Source organism: Dromiciops gliroides, chromosome 3 (assembly GCF_019393635.1).
Source record: "Dromiciops gliroides isolate mDroGli1 chromosome 3, mDroGli1.pri, whole genome shotgun sequence".
NCBI classification, from domain to species: domain Eukaryota; kingdom Metazoa; phylum Chordata; class Mammalia; order Microbiotheria; family Microbiotheriidae; genus Dromiciops; species Dromiciops gliroides.
Window position 1 is genome coordinate 392,644,617 of NC_057863.1, and position 17,094 is coordinate 392,661,710.

General features: G+C 34.5%; 1 non-coding gene across 1 annotated transcript; it reads left to right on the forward strand.

The window, feature by feature from the left end:
• The first annotated feature begins 12,048 nt into the window (after window positions 1-12,048).
• Window positions 12,049-12,150, forward strand: LOC122752309. The gene has a single exon (XR_006356075.1). It is a non-coding gene; the product is annotated as a U6 spliceosomal RNA (small nuclear RNA).
• Window positions 12,151-17,094: the final 4,944 nt, after the last annotated feature.

Consider the following 17,094-nt stretch of genomic DNA (forward strand, 5'->3'; position numbering starts at 1 on the left):
TGTATATGTATGTGTATATATGTATATACTTTCTTCATATTAGGAAACTGAAGCATAGGAAGTATAAGTGACTTTCATAAGAACACATAACTTAATCACAATAGAGCTTTGATTCAGAGCCATATCACCAATAAACTGAAGCAATATAATTCCAACTTCATTTTTAATTCCCTTTGGAGCTTTAAATAAATAAGTATATAACTTTTTTGGATATATTGACTTTAATAACTAAATATTATTTTGATATTAAAGTATGAAATATTTACCATATTATATATTTGATATATTTATATATTATTGGCAATTGGAGGTGTTCTGAAAATGGCTGTTGTGAAAGCTCCAAATAAAAGTTTTATATTCATTCTAACAAGCAAGGTTAAACTTGGGTTGATTAGCCTATAGTAATTCAAATGCTTGATTTCAGCAAACATCATTGTCTCTGGAAAACACTCACCAGAGCAGATGTGCTTGAAGAGATACAAACTGTCCTTTTTCATCTCCTAAATGATGTAAACATCCCACTCTCAAGTTGTGTACTTGGATCCAATTCCAGAAGAGCTTTTATTTCTCTTTTATTGGTTGTATGAGAGAGAAGGACATTGACTTATTCCTTGTTTAAATAAAGAGGAAGTGAAGGAGACAGAATGTCAGGGGATAGAGCTTTGGGAAGGAGGGAAAGGCTCTTGAAAGTAAATAGGCAAATTCAGATGACATTGAAGAGACAGATGCCATATCTAAACAAGATGCTACTATCCATAAGTGAAACTTAAATTCTAACCCCAAGTGATTGCTTCATGCTCATCTGTACAGTAGCAAATAAATTGTCATAGTTCATCAAGGAATTTAGTAGGTTTAGAACAAGGAGGATGAACCCAGTAAGATCATGTACTTCAGATACTTAATTATTTACCTTGATTTGTGTATTCTACCTCCCAGGTGGAATTTTGGTAGATCAAAAATATTTTCTCCATACCTTAGCTTTTTCTAATTCTGACCTGTAAGAATGGGCTTCTAGAATGCTAAGATGTAAAAGAAAACTGGTGGTAATATATGTCTCACCATTTTCAGCAGTGTTACTACACATCATCATAACAGCATAGATTTAAAGCCATATGGGAACTTGGAAGCCAATTAGTCCAACTTGCCCTCATTTTAACGATGAAGAGACATCATTAGAGACATTAAGTGACTCACCTTGAATTACATAGATAATTTCATGGGTGGTATTTGATCCAAGGTATCTTGATTTCAAGTTTAGCACTCTAGCTCCTATACCACAGCTCTCATTGGCTAGAGGTATCTCCTTACTTCATCAGTAACCCATGAAGATTTCTGCTCAATTGAGGCTAGTTGGTCATTCATTAATGACTTGTTTAGCACCCACTATGTACTAGGCACTATATTAAGATTTGGGGATGCAAAAAGAGACCAAAAACAATTGCTGACTTCAAGGAGCTCACAATCTAATGGAGTTGTTCAAAGAGGATTTTGGCCTACCAATCGAACATGGACTCTTTACCCATATTGTTTTATCTCGATATTTTTATTGATTTTGTTCCTATTCCTAGAGTATTATTTGAATTTTCTTTGACATAAAGGATATATTCTTTCTCTTTATCAAATGTGACTGCTTCGGAAAACTAAGTAGCCCCTACTACCTTTAAAAAACAAAAACAAACAAACAAACAAAAAATACCCCTCTGAGTGTTTGGTTGATACACCTTTGGAAAATATGATTGATAGAAAAACTACCAGCCTGTTAATCAATAGAAAATATCTGAGCTTACTTATATAATGGAAGATTGTTTTCTTTTTTATTTTATTTTCTTCTTTTTATTTTAAAAAGTGACTATATGATATTTGTGGCAGTTGAGAGGAAATATTACTGAAGTTTCATATCAGGTGGATATGCTGTAATGGAAAATCACTGAGAACTTGAGGCTGAATCCAGAATCTGCTATTTACTATTTGTGAATCTTTGAGCAAGTTATATTATCTTTCAATGGATCATATATTTACATCTAGAAGAGATTTTAGAGGCTGTCCATCATTATTATTTTATAAATAAAGAAATGAGGCCCATTGAACATGAGAAATTTGCCAAAGTTCATGAATCTAGCAAACAGTACATGGTACACTTTGTGCCTCATTTTCCTATTTTAGAAAATAGTTATGATATAACTAGTTGTAATATATAGATAACTAGATATAATATATCCCTTTCAAGGATGCTTTGACAGGAAAATGGGGCAATAGATGTTTAAAAATAGAATTATATCATTATGAGTTTATTACTTGTTTCCTATATTATTTCTATTATTGTTATTATTTTAATCTTTGAAATTTCAAAATTCAATTGAAGTTTTCTTTAGATTAGTAGTATGAAGGTGATCTAGGATTCTTGAATATTATGCCAGAAAAATCCAAGATTTTATAAGTCTTATGTCTTTTTGTATGAATAAAATGAGAGAAATAATATGAAGATATATTATAGATCTATATAATATCTATTATGCATATAATAGATATACATTACAGAGATCAATTCATATATATAAAATATATGGAAGTTATTATAGAGATATTAGGGAGATTACATGTTTTGTGTGTATGTTTATATAATTTGTCATTGAATTAATATATATGCACACACATATGTGTATGTATATATATATATATATTCTTATATATAGGTTATTTTCTTTTTCCCCTTCACATCATATTCCATTGGTTTATTTATTTATGTGTGTTTGTTTATTTGTTTACTTAGTGATGCACATTTTTATCTAAAGTTCTGAGTTCCAAATTTTATCCTTCCTTCCCTCCTTTCCCCTCCCTGAGGAAGTAAGAAGTTATAGGTTATACACATACAACTATGTAAAACATTATCATACTAGTCATTTTGTATAAGAAAACTTGGATAAACGAAAAAAGTGAAAATAGCATGCTTCAGTATGTGTTCAATTAATATGTTTTTTTTTCCTTTGAGGTGGATAGTATGCTTTATCATTATTCCTTTGGGATTCTCTTGGATCATTGTATTGCTTAGAACAGTTAAGTCATTAACAATTCTTCATCAAATGATATTGCTGTTACTGTGCCCAACAATTCCCTGGTTCTGCTCGCCTCATTATATATCATTTCATACATGTCTTCCATGCCTTTCTGAAAACATCCTGTTTCTTGTTTCTTGTAATAAACCACAGATTGTTTAGCCATTCCTCAATTGATGGGCATTACCTTGATTTCTAATTCTTAGCCACCAAAAAAATAAGAGATGCTATAAATATTTTTTACAAATAGATTTTCTGCTTTCGGGATGTCTTTGGGATATGAACCTAACAGTGGTATTGCTGCATTAAAGATATACAGAGTTGTGTTTTGTAATCCTTTGAGGATAGTTCCAAATTGCTCTGCAGAAATTCACAACTCCACCAAGAGTGTAGTTTTCCCACATACCTTCCAACATCCAATATTTTTTTCCGTATTTTCTATATTTCCCCTCTGATAGGTGTATTGTGGTTCCTCAGAGTTGTGATAATTTGCATTTCTCTGATCAATAGTGATCTAGAGCATTTTTCATGGCTATCTATAGCTTTGATTTGTCTGAAAACTGCTTGTTCCTATCTATAGGTTCTTTTCTTTTTTCATGTTTGTGAGATTTAAAATTGGATACTAGAGCCTTAATTTCCTCTCTTTAACCTTTCCCTTAATTTATCATCTCCCAGACTAGTAAATGGAAGAAACTTCTGGTCTCTAGTTAGAGCTTTTATTGTGTGGTAGTTACCAGGTGATGTTGATTAGAGGGATAGGAAAGTAGAAATACAAAACAAATAGTCTTACATCTAAGCTTAGTCTATATTCTGTATAAAACTCACCAAAAACCCAAGGCCACCTTTGGAGAGGAGAAAGAGACCGAGTCAAGCACGTGCTGATAACGGCGAGCCTGGCCGCGTCCAACTCCAGTCTTTGTCGGTTTGTGTGTCGCACCAGTCATCGGACCAGGAGAGCAGGCAAGAGATCCCACTTCCGTTCGCTCCTTGCCTTTTAAGATCGCACCCCGAAAGTGGAGTATATATAAGGTATTATTATTATTATTGTTGTTGTTGTTATTGCTAATACCTCCCAAAGTTATTGTGAGGATCAAATTATATATGTAATAATTGTAAATGGCATAGCACTTAGCACTTGCATATAGTGAGCATATCATTATTATTATTAAAACTATCACCCAGATTTCCTACCTTTAAGTTCAATAGCCTTTCTATTATATGGCATGTTATTTTTAGGAATCAAACTGCTTACATTTTCCCCTCTCTCCATTTTTCTTTTTTTTTTTCCTTTTCTGATTCATGACACCAAATATAATATGAAAAAGCTTGTTGACAGAGTAAGGAGAACTTGATTCAAATCTCAGTTGCTCAACTCACTAGTTGTTTTATATTGAACAAATCACAGGCTCTGAAGGCTTCAGTTTCCTCTCCTTCAAAGTGAGTGTTGAATCCCTAAAGACTCCAATTCCTTTTAACCTATGATCTTCCAATTTTATGAAGAAAGGAGATAAATATCACAAAAATGTCATTGCAGCAAATGAAATGGAAAATTTTCAGCAATCTTCCTTGCTTTTGAATTAATAATCTCATACTATTAGCTTAGCCTATCATCTTCTTCAAGGCTATCAAAAAGGTAACCTGTCTGTTTTAGGCCTCAAACAGGCAGAACAGTTTTTAGTTGTCATGTTCCATGTATGGAACCAACCTGTTAATATTAGAAGGGCATGTGCCACTGGTATTAAACCAGGCTAGAAAGTTGAGACAGATGATTGATTGGCTGATGAATGTTTTGGCAGTTTTATTAGACCATGAAAACAAGGGTCAAAAGCCTGAGTGACTTTATTGCTTGTCATAACTGCAGCTGTAAAAGGCATAGAGGAAAGTTGAGTCACAATGTTTCTAAGATGAAAAAAAAATAATCATGTTTAATTTCAAATAAATTGGATCATGCCATGAGCCAAGCTTTTCAATAACCCTTTGTGGAGAGCACTGTATGTATGTGTTTCCTATTGTCTGGTTGGCTTATAGATCTACTGAAGTATTTTCCTCAGACCTGGCATTTGGAGAGTTTCGGACATTAACCCATGTATGCAGTTATGGAATTCTGATTAGGAGAGGTAGGTAGACTTCAGAGTCAGCACAATGGAGAGCATCTGAGCTCTAATGCTTGAATTGACAATAACTCATCAGGAGCCATTGAAACAATTTTCACAAAAATTAGTACAATAATAAAAAAAAATTAAGACTCTGGGATACAATACTACAGTCCTTGCATTCTAGATGAGCTTTATTACTGTATCCATTGATGAAGAATGAGACAAACAAAGAACTAATATTATTAAGCTCTCTGAACCCAACTTTCTTTAAAAGTAGCTTTGTTGGGGCAGCTAGATGGCGCAGCGGTTAAAGCACCGGCCCTGGATTCAGGAGTACCTGAGTTCAAATCCGGCCTCAGACACTTGACACTTACTAGCTGTGTGACCGTGGGCAAGTCACTTAAAACCCATTGCCTAAAAAAACAAAAACAAAGTAGCTTTGTTAATACAAAAGATAGCTTCTTGCTGGGAGGCAGTTATTATCATGCCAACCTATATCTGTCATTTCTTCATTCCCATCTCCCTTCCCTTATCCTTTGCTCACAAGAAATACATAGATTTTTTTTTAACTTTTTTGGGTACACTTGAACTTGGTGGCATCCCTCCCGAACCTACTTAGCTTTGGTGAACTATAATAAGTTCACATTAAGGAATTCATTTAGGCAGAACTTTTTAAAGAGTCTAAGCCACAATCAAAGTTAATGAATTCCAGTAAAGGCAAAAGACCTCTAGATGGATATTTGGCCATTGTTTTTTTATTTGTTGAGCACATTTAATTTTTATTTTCTCCATGTAAGATGCTCTGATGTGCCAAAATTGCCCATATTAATTTTGTCCTTCTGGTACAATTCTCATTTTACATGTGCCAGTAGACTTCTTATTCAAAGATATATCTTGTACACACACTCATTACACTTTCTAGAAACTAATTGCATTGCTTACCACAACATTTTATTAAATGCATAATTACACTTGAAATTCTACAAAAGAAAATCATTTGGCAACCTCAAGCCACTATGTACTTATTAATTATTTTGATTATTAATGTTATTAATATCAGTATACCTTTAATAAAGGGGAGACAACCCAGTATTGTGAGTAAAGAACTAACATGGGCATAGGAAATGTGGGCTTCAATCTCAGCTTTAACATTTTCTTTTCATCAATGTATGCTGCAGTTTCCTTACCCAGAAAAGGAGTTTTGCCTAAATTATCTTAGAAGTTTGTTTGAGGAAAATAAAAGATAAATCTTAAAGAATTGTAATAAATTTTGATTATTACTATTATTATTCCAAACTCAGATTGGCCATTAATGTGTGACTTTCATCATTATTCCTACTGCACCCCCAGCCTCAGTTTTCTCACATGGGAATAAGGTATTCTGGGCTAAAATCACAGTGAAGGTGTTGCTGAATCACTGCGAGGAGGTTGAGGAAAGGGATGTGAGTTATCTATTGATAAGTTCCAAAGAATATTTTGGCTGGGTGCATGGCCAACTATTGTAACACCTACTCATGCTAACACCTTTCAGAAATATAGCTCGACAACCCTTGACTTTAAAAATGAGACACTGTTGTCTATACACTTTCAAGAGATTCTTGCTTGGCCATTGGGGAAAGCAAGCAAGAAACTTTCATCTTTAAAAAAAAATTGTGAATGGGGGGCAGCTAGGTGGCACAGTGGATAGAGCACTGGCCCTGGATTCAGGAGTACCTGAGTTCAAATCTGGTCTCAGACACTTAACACTCACTAGCAGTGTGACCCTGGGCAAATCACTTAACTGCACTTGCATCACCCCCCCCCCCAAAAAAAAATATTGTGACTATAACAATTCTCAACAAACACAAACATTTCAATTTATAAAGAATAAGAAAGATGACTATATGAAACTGAAATTTTCTTTTGTCATTTAAAACTACAACTAGAAATGTCCATTAAAAACAAAATATTAATATCTTTTCATACTTTTCTACATTATTATTGCTTCAATATCTACTTCTTCATCCAAAGTATTCCTTCTTTTCTTGATCACAAAAGACATGTTCATAATATGACTTGCCCTTATAGTGCAGAGACAGAAATTTGCCCAAATACAGAAACCTCTTTATTGCCTTATCTCTCTCCCCTCATTTTTGTGAACCATCTACTTAACTAACAGCTTATTTCAACCATTCTTCCTGCCTACCTCCATCCTGTCAATCCCACAATAATTTTTGCAAGGGCTAGTTATGTCTCCTAAAATATTTCTTGCTCAGAGTTACCCTATTTGGGGAAGTAGGGAGAAGAAGAGGAGTGAAGACAAATCCTTTAAAAAAAAAGACTCACAGTGTTGAAAGTCAGAAATCCAGACCCTGAGTCTTAGCCCTTGATCATAAACCTTCTAAATTTTATTCTAAATTCAGAGATCCAAGAGAAATTGCCCTGTTATCAATTTGTGTTTTATTCAGAGTTTTATCTTATCCTAATTAAGATCCTGCCTTCTTCTATTCAAATATTTTAACTTATTTCACATATATCCATAGTAATATGTAAATTCCTTGATAGAACATAGATGTTTGTGTGTATACACACACACACACACACATATATATGCACGGATACATAAATATACTTGTGTACATATATATGCATACATATATGAATATATGAATGTGTATATTTAGACTTACATTACTAGTACCTAGAGCAGTTATTGGCATAAAGAAGTTACTTAATCAGTATTTATTGAAATGAATTGCATTCCAGTTTGCAAAAAAATAAAACAATTAAAGCAAAAGGATAAGGTCAATGTTAACAACCTGTTATTTAACTTTCAAAATCACTTGCATTATCTCATTTGATACTCATAATATCCATGTGAGAGAAGTAAGATTTGTATTATACCTTTTTTCACATATAGATAAACTTCAAGAAAGGGAAAGTCAGTGGCATATCTAATAGCACAAAAGTAATTCATCAGCACCACCCAGAAAGTATATACAGGATCTTTCTACCACTTTTTAATTGTATGATCTTAGAGAAACCATTGAAATTCTCCTTTTGGGTTTCTTTCTCATTGGATTTGGACTAGGGGATCTCTCATATATCTCCCTACATTAAATTTATGATTACACAACTCCATTAAGTAATCAAATTTGTTCCAATAACATAAATGAAAAATTCCATAACAGCAGCACCATGGACAGCTCCTATCTAGGAAATTCTTTAAGTAAAATTAATCTTCCCCCCTCTCTGTCGGTGTGGTGAGAGTGTGTGTGTGTGTGTGTGTGTGAATGTGCAATGGGCATGGGCATGGGCTAATAGGGAATATCAGAATGTCAGAGAATTGAGTTGCATTCTAATCTATAGTAGTTTATGCCACAAAATTCTTCTGTGCTCATTGAATGGAAATGTCAGGTCAGGCAACATAAGATAGTATCTTTTTGGATTTATTGTGTAATAGTTCAGAAACTTATTGACTTAGAATCTGGAACACATGCTGTCTTTGCCATCCTTTAGCTCAAGTTAAATGTGTTGTTAGGAAGAAGAAAGCAATGATGTGTGGATGGCACATGCTGAATGTGTTAAAAATTAAAACATTTTCCAGCTTGCTGGCTATATGCACCCCAGGGAGAGGATGTACATACCAGTCCACCTAAGCTATATTCATGCCCTCAATACTTCACACTTTTTCATTCTTTGTTGTTTCATCCTTCTCACACAATTACCCATTTTCCTTATTATTCACATCCAGCCCAATTTGTTCTGTCAGATTAAACTTCTAACTATAGAATTTTTGTTACTATTTCCACAAAATCTCCTTTCTGGCTTTCTTTTCTGCCACCCAATCATACCAACTCACTTTCCTTTCTCAAATATCCTTTTTTTTCGTTTTAAATCATAAAAGTATTTTATTGTTTCCAGTTACATGTAGAGATAGTTTTCAACATTTGTTTTTATAAGATTTCTAGTTCCAAATTTTTCTCCCTCCATCCCTTCCTTCACCCCTTCCCCAAGACAGAAAGGAATATTTTATAGTTTATATATGTGCAATCATATTAAACATATTTCTTCATTAGTCATGTTGTGAAAGAAGAATCAGAACCAAAGGGGAAAACCTCAAAAAAGAAAAAAAAACAGCCCCCAAATTAGAAACAGTATGGTTGTATCTGCATCCAGATTCCAGTTGTTTTTTTTTTTCCTGAATGTGGAAATCATTTTCCCTCATGAGTCCTTTGGAATTATCTTGGATCATTATACTGCTGAGAAGAGATAAGTCTATCACAGTTGATCTTCACACAGTGTTGTTTATACTGTGTATAATGTTCTCCTGGTTCTGCTCATTTCACTCAGCATCAATTCATTTAAGTCTTTCCAGGGTTTTCTGAAATCTGCTTGCTTATCATTTCTTATAGCACAATAATATTCTATTGCATTCATATGCCACAATTTATTTATCCATTCCCCAATTGATGGGTATTCACTCAATTTCCAAGTCTTTGCCACCACAAAAAGAGCAGCTGTAATTATTTTTTGTACATGTGGTTCCTTTGCCCTTTTTGATAAACTCTTTCGGATATAGATCTAGCAATGGTATGGCTGGGTCAAAGGGTATGCAGTTATATAGCCCTTTGGGCATAGTTCTATTCCACCTCCCCTTTCCTCTCCTCCCCATAGTCTCATTTTTTTCTGCCCCTTAAGTTTATTTATATCATCACAGCAAACTCAATTTAATATCTATACCCTCTATGTATACCATCTATATGCCTAAATAGAAATACAGATCTTCAGTTATAAGTATTGTCTTCCTGCATAGAGATGTATACAGTTTAACCTTATGAGATAACTTTTTTCCCTGTTTACCTTTTTATACTTCTTTTCAGTCTTGTATTTGAACATCAAATTTTCTCTTCAGTTCTGTTTTTTTCTTCAGGAAATCTTTAAAGTCCTCATTTCATTGAATGTCTATCTTTTCCCTTGAAAGATAATGATCAGTTTTGCTGGGTTGTTGATTCTTGATTGCAATCCAAACTTCTTTGCCTTCCTGAATATCATATTCAAAGTGTCTGATCCTTTAATGTTAAAACTGCTGGTTCCTGTGTAATCGTAACTGTGGCTCCATGGAATTTATATTGTTTCTTTCTGGCTACTTGGAGTATTTTCTTCTTCACCTGTTAATTCTGGAATTTGGCTACAATATTCCTTGAGGTTTTCTTTTTGGGGTCTTCTTCAAGTGGTAATTGGTGGATTCTTTCAATGACTATTTTATCCTCTGACTCAACAACATCAGGGCATTTTTCCTTGATGATTTCCTTGATTATGGTGTCTAGAATTTTTTTTAATGGTTTTTAGGCAGTCCACTAATTCTCAGATTATCTGTCCTGGATCTATTATCTAGGTCAGTTAGTTCTTTGACCAATGAGGTATTTCACATTTTCTTATATTTTTTCATTTTTAAAAATCTCTTTGATGGATTCTTGGTGGCTCATGGAGTCATTATTTTCCATCCGTTCTATTCTAGTTTTTAAGGCATTATATTCTTCAGTAAGCTATTGTACCCCCTTTTCCATTTGAGCAATTTTCCCCCCATTTGGCCAGTTGTATTTTTAAGGAATTGTATTTATGTCAATTTTTGTGCTTCCTTTTCCAAGCTGTTCACTCTTTGTTTTATAGTTTTCTTGCATAACATTCATTTCTCTCATTTCTTTTCCCATTTTTCTTTTTTTTTTAATTTTGTTTTTTAGTGAGGCAATTAGGGTTAAGTGACTTGCCCAGGGTCACAGAGCTAGTAAGTGTTAAGTGTCTGAGGCCAGATTTGAACTCAGGTACTCCTGACTCCAGGGCCGGTGCTCTATCCATTGTGCCACCTAGCTGCCCCCCCCCCATTTTTCTTTAGCCTCTCTCATTTGATTTTTAAAATCCTTTTTGAGTTCTTCCAAGAAGGCTTTTTGGTCTTGGAACCAATTCATCTTTCACTTTGAGGCTTCAAAGGTAGGTATTTTGATATTTTTGTCCTCATCTGAGTTTGTGTTTTCATCTTCCCTGTTGCCATAGAAGCTATCAATGGTAGGGAACCTTTTCTCTTTCTTACTCATATTGTAGCTTATTTTTTGACTTTTAAAATTGAAGTCTGCTCCTGGGACACAGGGACTACTGTTGCAATCCTCTTGTTTTGGGGGATAGGGGCCTAGGTCCCTGGCTTTCTGCTCTGAGGCCTCTGTGGCTTGCAGATTCCTCACAGTCTTGGGCTTCTTTCCTGAGATGGGGTGGCTTGGCCTAGTAGTGCCAGTACTGTGGATGGTTCTCTAGCTCAGTTTGCCCTCTCAGCTAGAGCTGGTAGGTATCACAATTGGCCTATTGTGCCACCTGCCTATTATGTCAGGAGCAAGTGGCCTAAGCTGCTGATCTGTGTTGTGGCATGGGGCCTCCGGGTTACTTACTAGATACCTTATACAATGGGATGAGCTGAACTCCACTCCCCTTTCACCCAAGTGAGATAGAACTTTCCTGATGTATTCTAAATTCTATCAAGTTGAAAGATTGTGTCTGTCTTTTTCTAGGTTTTATAGTTCCAGAATCTATTCAGAGGCTTTATTTAATGTTATGTTTGAGGGAAGCTCAAACTTCCTGGCTTCTCTCCACCGTCTTGGCTCCACCTTTCCACTCAAATATGCTTTCTTTCAGATAAGCCTCACCTTATGGAAAATTTGCGATTTTCAGTGTCCCTAGTTTACCCTCTCTATAACTGATTTTCAGCAACTTTCCTGTTCTGCCTTCTAATTGACCCTCCTCTACATCTGCCCAGTGTCTCCACTTGCTCCCTACAACAAAATATCATCTGCAAAGAATCTAATAACAATGCAGCAATATGTTGATGTGTTTGTTTCCACACATGTTAGCATTATGTCTTCCCTGTTATTATACACTTAGCATATATTCTAAAATTTGAATGATACAGAGAAGATTATCATGCTCCTTGTGCAAATGATGACATGGAAATCCATAAAGTATTTTAAGCTGTTTTTCAAGGAATGATTCTCATGGTATAGAAATAGGTAGAGGGCCAGCTAGGTGGCATATTGGATAGAGTACTGGCTCTGTAGTCAGGAGGATCTGAGTTCAAATCCAGCCATAGACACTTGACATTAACTACCTGTCTGACCCTAGGCAAGTCACGTAACCCCAATTGCTTCACCAAAAAAAAAAAAAAAAGAAAAAAAGAGAGAATTAGGTACAATCATATATTTAGAAAAGAAAGGTAATGCATAAATTAAAAGCGTATCAATATAAGGAGAATTTGAAATGAATAGAAACACAAACATTATCTAGAGCATGAAAGGACATACTTGGTGAGAGAAAGACATTCTGAAAATCAACTACATAAGCCTATGGTACTAAGGATCCTTGTGTGCCTCTCTGTTTTCACTTCCAAATTCAAATTCTCGGTGACCATCAAAATCCCCCCCCCACCTCCAACACTACCTCTACCACTCCCTCTACTATTAACTATGACCCTTCCTGGATGATATCTGTAAAAGCATTTATTTTTGTTTATCATTTTTCTTTGTTGTTGTTGGTTTTGTGGGGCAGTTGGGGGTTGAGTAGCATGCCTGGGGTCCAAGGGGGTTGGTAAGTGTCTTGTATCTGAGGTTTGGATTGGGCTTGGGTCCTTTCTGGGTCCAGGGTAGGTACTTTATCCACTATGTCACCTAGCTGCCCCATGATGGCATATTTAGGGTAAAATTGAGGGGGGTAGAGGATTGCACTAGTGTAGGTGGAATGGGAGAGGGAGATTTGGGTGGTAATCTCACATGAAAGAATCTGGAAAGGGCTTATGGATTGGGAGGGAGAGATGGGGGAGGAGGGGGGCAGTGAACAAGCCTTACATTCATTTGAATTAGATCAAAGACCTTAATCTCATCAGATTGGCTCAAGAATTACTAACATACACACTCAATTGGGTGTAGTAAATCTATCAACCCTTCAGGAAAGTAGGATGGGGAAGGGGAGTAAGGAAAGAGGGTGTGATAAAAAGGGAGGACAAGAGCATGGGAGGGGACAGTCAGAAGCAAAACACTTTTTTGAGGAGGGATAGGGTAAAAGAAGATAGAAAATAGAATAAGTATCACAGGAAGGGAATAGGATGGAGGGAAAGAATTAGCAGTAGCAATTGTGAAAAAATTTTGAAGCAGAGACAAGAGTAATGTAATATATTGATGATTGATGATGATGGATTGATTGATTGATGAGGATTGGAGGAAGATGAGGATTGATTAATGATGAGGACTGATTGATGATAATGAGGATTGAATGAAGAAGATGGGTATTGATTGACAATGATGAGGATTAATGGATAATGGTTGAGAGATGATTGATTGATGATGATGGCAAACCGGTATGGTACTTTGCTGGGCTATTGTGAAGAAAATCCTTTGTAAAGTATAAGGTACTATATAAATTTATCTATTACTTTTGTTGCAATAATCAACCACATGCATTTATTGTAAGGAAATCTCTCATTAAAGTACTATAAAAATGTAGTTTACTATAAAAAAACGATGTGTAGGATGCTATCAGAAAGACCTGAAAGGACATGCATGAGCTGATGCAAAGTGAAATGTACTGCATACAAAAAAACCCCACAGTAATATTGTGAGATGATCTGCTGTGAATGACTCAGTTATTTTCAGCAATGTAATGATTCAAGAGACCTCTGAAGGTCTTATGAAAAATGCAATCCATCTACAGAGAGAAAATTGATGGTATTTGAATATATATTGAAGCATATTTTTTGGTAGTTACTTTATCTGAAGTTTTGTTGTAGTTCATTTTCTTTCACAACCTGGCTAATGTGGAAATATTTTGCATGACTGCTCATGTATTGCTTATATTGAATTGCTTGAATTCTTTGTGGGAAGTGGAGAGGGAGGGAGGAAGAGAATTTAGAACAAAATTTTTAAAATTGATATCAAAATTTGTATTTTACATGTAATTTGGAAAATAAAATTCTAAATATAAAAAAATAAAAAACTATTACTACCCTTCCATTTATATAGAACTTTAAGGCCTGCAAAGAACTTAACATATTATTTCATTTGATCTTCACAACAATCCCATGAAGGTGTTATTAGTATTCTTATTTTATAGATAAAGAAATTGTGATTTGCTCAGGGTCACTTATTTAATAAGTGTCTCAAGCAGAATTTTCTATATTATCTATATGTCTGTGAGAGTTAAATGTAATATTTGATCTAATGGACTTTGAAAAGTATAAGATAATATACTGTTGCAAGATACAATGATAGATACCCCAAAATCCAGGGTTTATTTATTGACCTTACTTAGAGCAGGTAAATCCATAACAATTGGTCCTTATTGCTCATAGAAGATAGTTAATGGATCTTTATGCTTATTACATACCCAATGTTTCTGATTTGGCACACCACAGATTTAGTCTGAAATTATATTTCAGGCATAAAAGAATGCATAGCCTTACTATATGTGGTTTTCATCAATGGTACTCACAAAATATTTATTGTATACACAGGACTGTGTGAAGGACTATGAGAGAAGTAGATGATAGTTGCCTCAAGTAGATTAAAATATAGATAGAAACACAATGCCAGTATTGACAGGGAACAATAGAAAATTATAATTAAATACTATCTTATATTTTGTGAGCTATAAGTTTTAAAGGGGTTATTATTGGTCATTGTATTTGAAATCTTCATTGAAACAGGATGATTTACTGGTCTCGATAGCCATGAAAACTAGATTTGAGTTCCAGATCTCATATATATATATATATATATATATATATATATATATATATATATATATATATATATATATATATATATATATATATATAATAGAGTAGACATCTTAGATGCTTAATATCCCCAAGTCTTGGGATGTTATCATCTGGAAAAAATGCATATAACTATAATTTTTGCAATAATTTGCTTGAGTGTGAGGATAAGAATTGATTTAGGAAAAGAAATGTAATATAAACAATGATTATGGGGGCAGCTAGGTGGCACAGTAGATAAAGCACTGGCCCTGGATTCAGGAGGACTGGAGTTAAAATCTGGCCTCAGACACTTCATTACCTGTGTGACCCTGAGCAAGTCACTTAACCTCCATTGTACTTCAAAACAAACAAATAAAAAAGGATTACTTATAATATCAGAACCTAGAAGTGGGGAGGATAGAGTGATCTTTGACTTCTTTCAGTAACATGTTCAATAAAACTTCCTTAACAAAGAAATCTCATGCTTCAGATAAGTGGTAGAAATAGATTGAATTTCAGGTCATCTCCAACTATCAGAGCTATTCTATGATTCTATACTTATGGTATTAATTAATCATAACACAGATTTGCTCCCATCAGAGCAACTGTTTACATTAAAACTTTATCAAATCAAGGTCTACTTATTTGTGACAATTTTGATAGGGACTACCAAGGTTCATGTTTGTTTAGTAAATCCTTTATAGATTGGGAAAACAAATGTGAACAAAATGTCAAGAGGATAATGTTTAATTTGTCTAAAGAATTGTTTTTAAGTATGCTTAGGCATTCTAGAATCTCTTATCTGTGTATAATCAATTGTTAAATTAATTACAAACAATTTATTAAATCAGGTACCCCAAACCTTCAATTATTCAACTTTTTGCATGAGCACATGAAACTATTTCTTTATATACAGACCTATAACCCCATCACATATATTCACAATCACACTCACATGTTCTTAAACTTTGCACTGCTTTAGCCTGTGTTTAGATGTGATTAATCCAAATCAGTGCAGTGTTTCTGCATTGTGCTTATTTAATCATAGGCTAGAGTAATAATAAAATGCCTCATTCACAAGTTCAAATCTCAGAAAATCTTCTCAGTCTCAGGAACTTCTGATTCAAAAATGTTTTCAACCATAAAAACAACTTTTAAAACAGTGAAACTTTTAAGTTCTGCAGAAGTTGCTATGGAAGACAATTGATAGAAAAGAACAAGATGAAATATCCCTACCACATACTAGCATCCACCAAAGCCTGCAGCACTGAACCAGTTGCACACACAAATGATAGCAGTAAACAAGCCTGTTTTCCTAGGCTCAGATATATGAATTCTATAAAGTGCCCCAAGTTGAGAATGCATATTGCTGTATACCATAGTGGATATTTTTTCTTCTCTCCCCATTTTAAGGTTTGTCCAGTGGAATATAACCTCTGAAGCTTAATGCCAAATACTGGTTCCTAGGGTGACTGGTTATTTCTCTCATATGTCAAGTGTTCCTGATCATATAGGAAAGTATTAACCTAGGGTTATCATGAATTAAAGTACTAACCTTTCCATGAGGTAACAACATATTTTCTGACTGGACCCAATTAAGGTCAGCCCTAAAATAAGACTTGAATTAAAAAAAAATTCTTGTCATTTGAAAACAATCTTGGCTATATTTCTGGAATGATAACCTCCCCTCCCCTGCCCTCCTGCTTAAATTTGTTGGTTTCTTTGTCCCTTGGGTTTGACAGAGTAGAATTTCCATGGTACTATGTCCTAGATAGCATATAAAAATGGAGCAAACTTTCGCTGCTCCTCTTTCAAATACTTGTAGAGAAGACTACACAGATGTTTTATGGCCTGATTTGATATAGCAATTCGGACTTAGACTCTGTAGGGTCTCCTGGCATAGGTGACACACTTCTACTTTCATTGATATTTTTGTCTGTAGGTAACACTGAGACAGTAGCAGTGCCACAGTGAGATTTAGAGGTCATATGATTATTTAAAATATAATTGGTTATTTGTTCAAAAAATACTCATAAGTTATAATAATCTTGTTAGTGTAAATTAATTTTACTGTCCCTAAGAACTTAAAAAACTTATCTCACATTATTCTCAGGATAACCCTGTAAGAGAGGTTATATTATTATATCGATTTTACAGTTAAGAAAACTGAGGC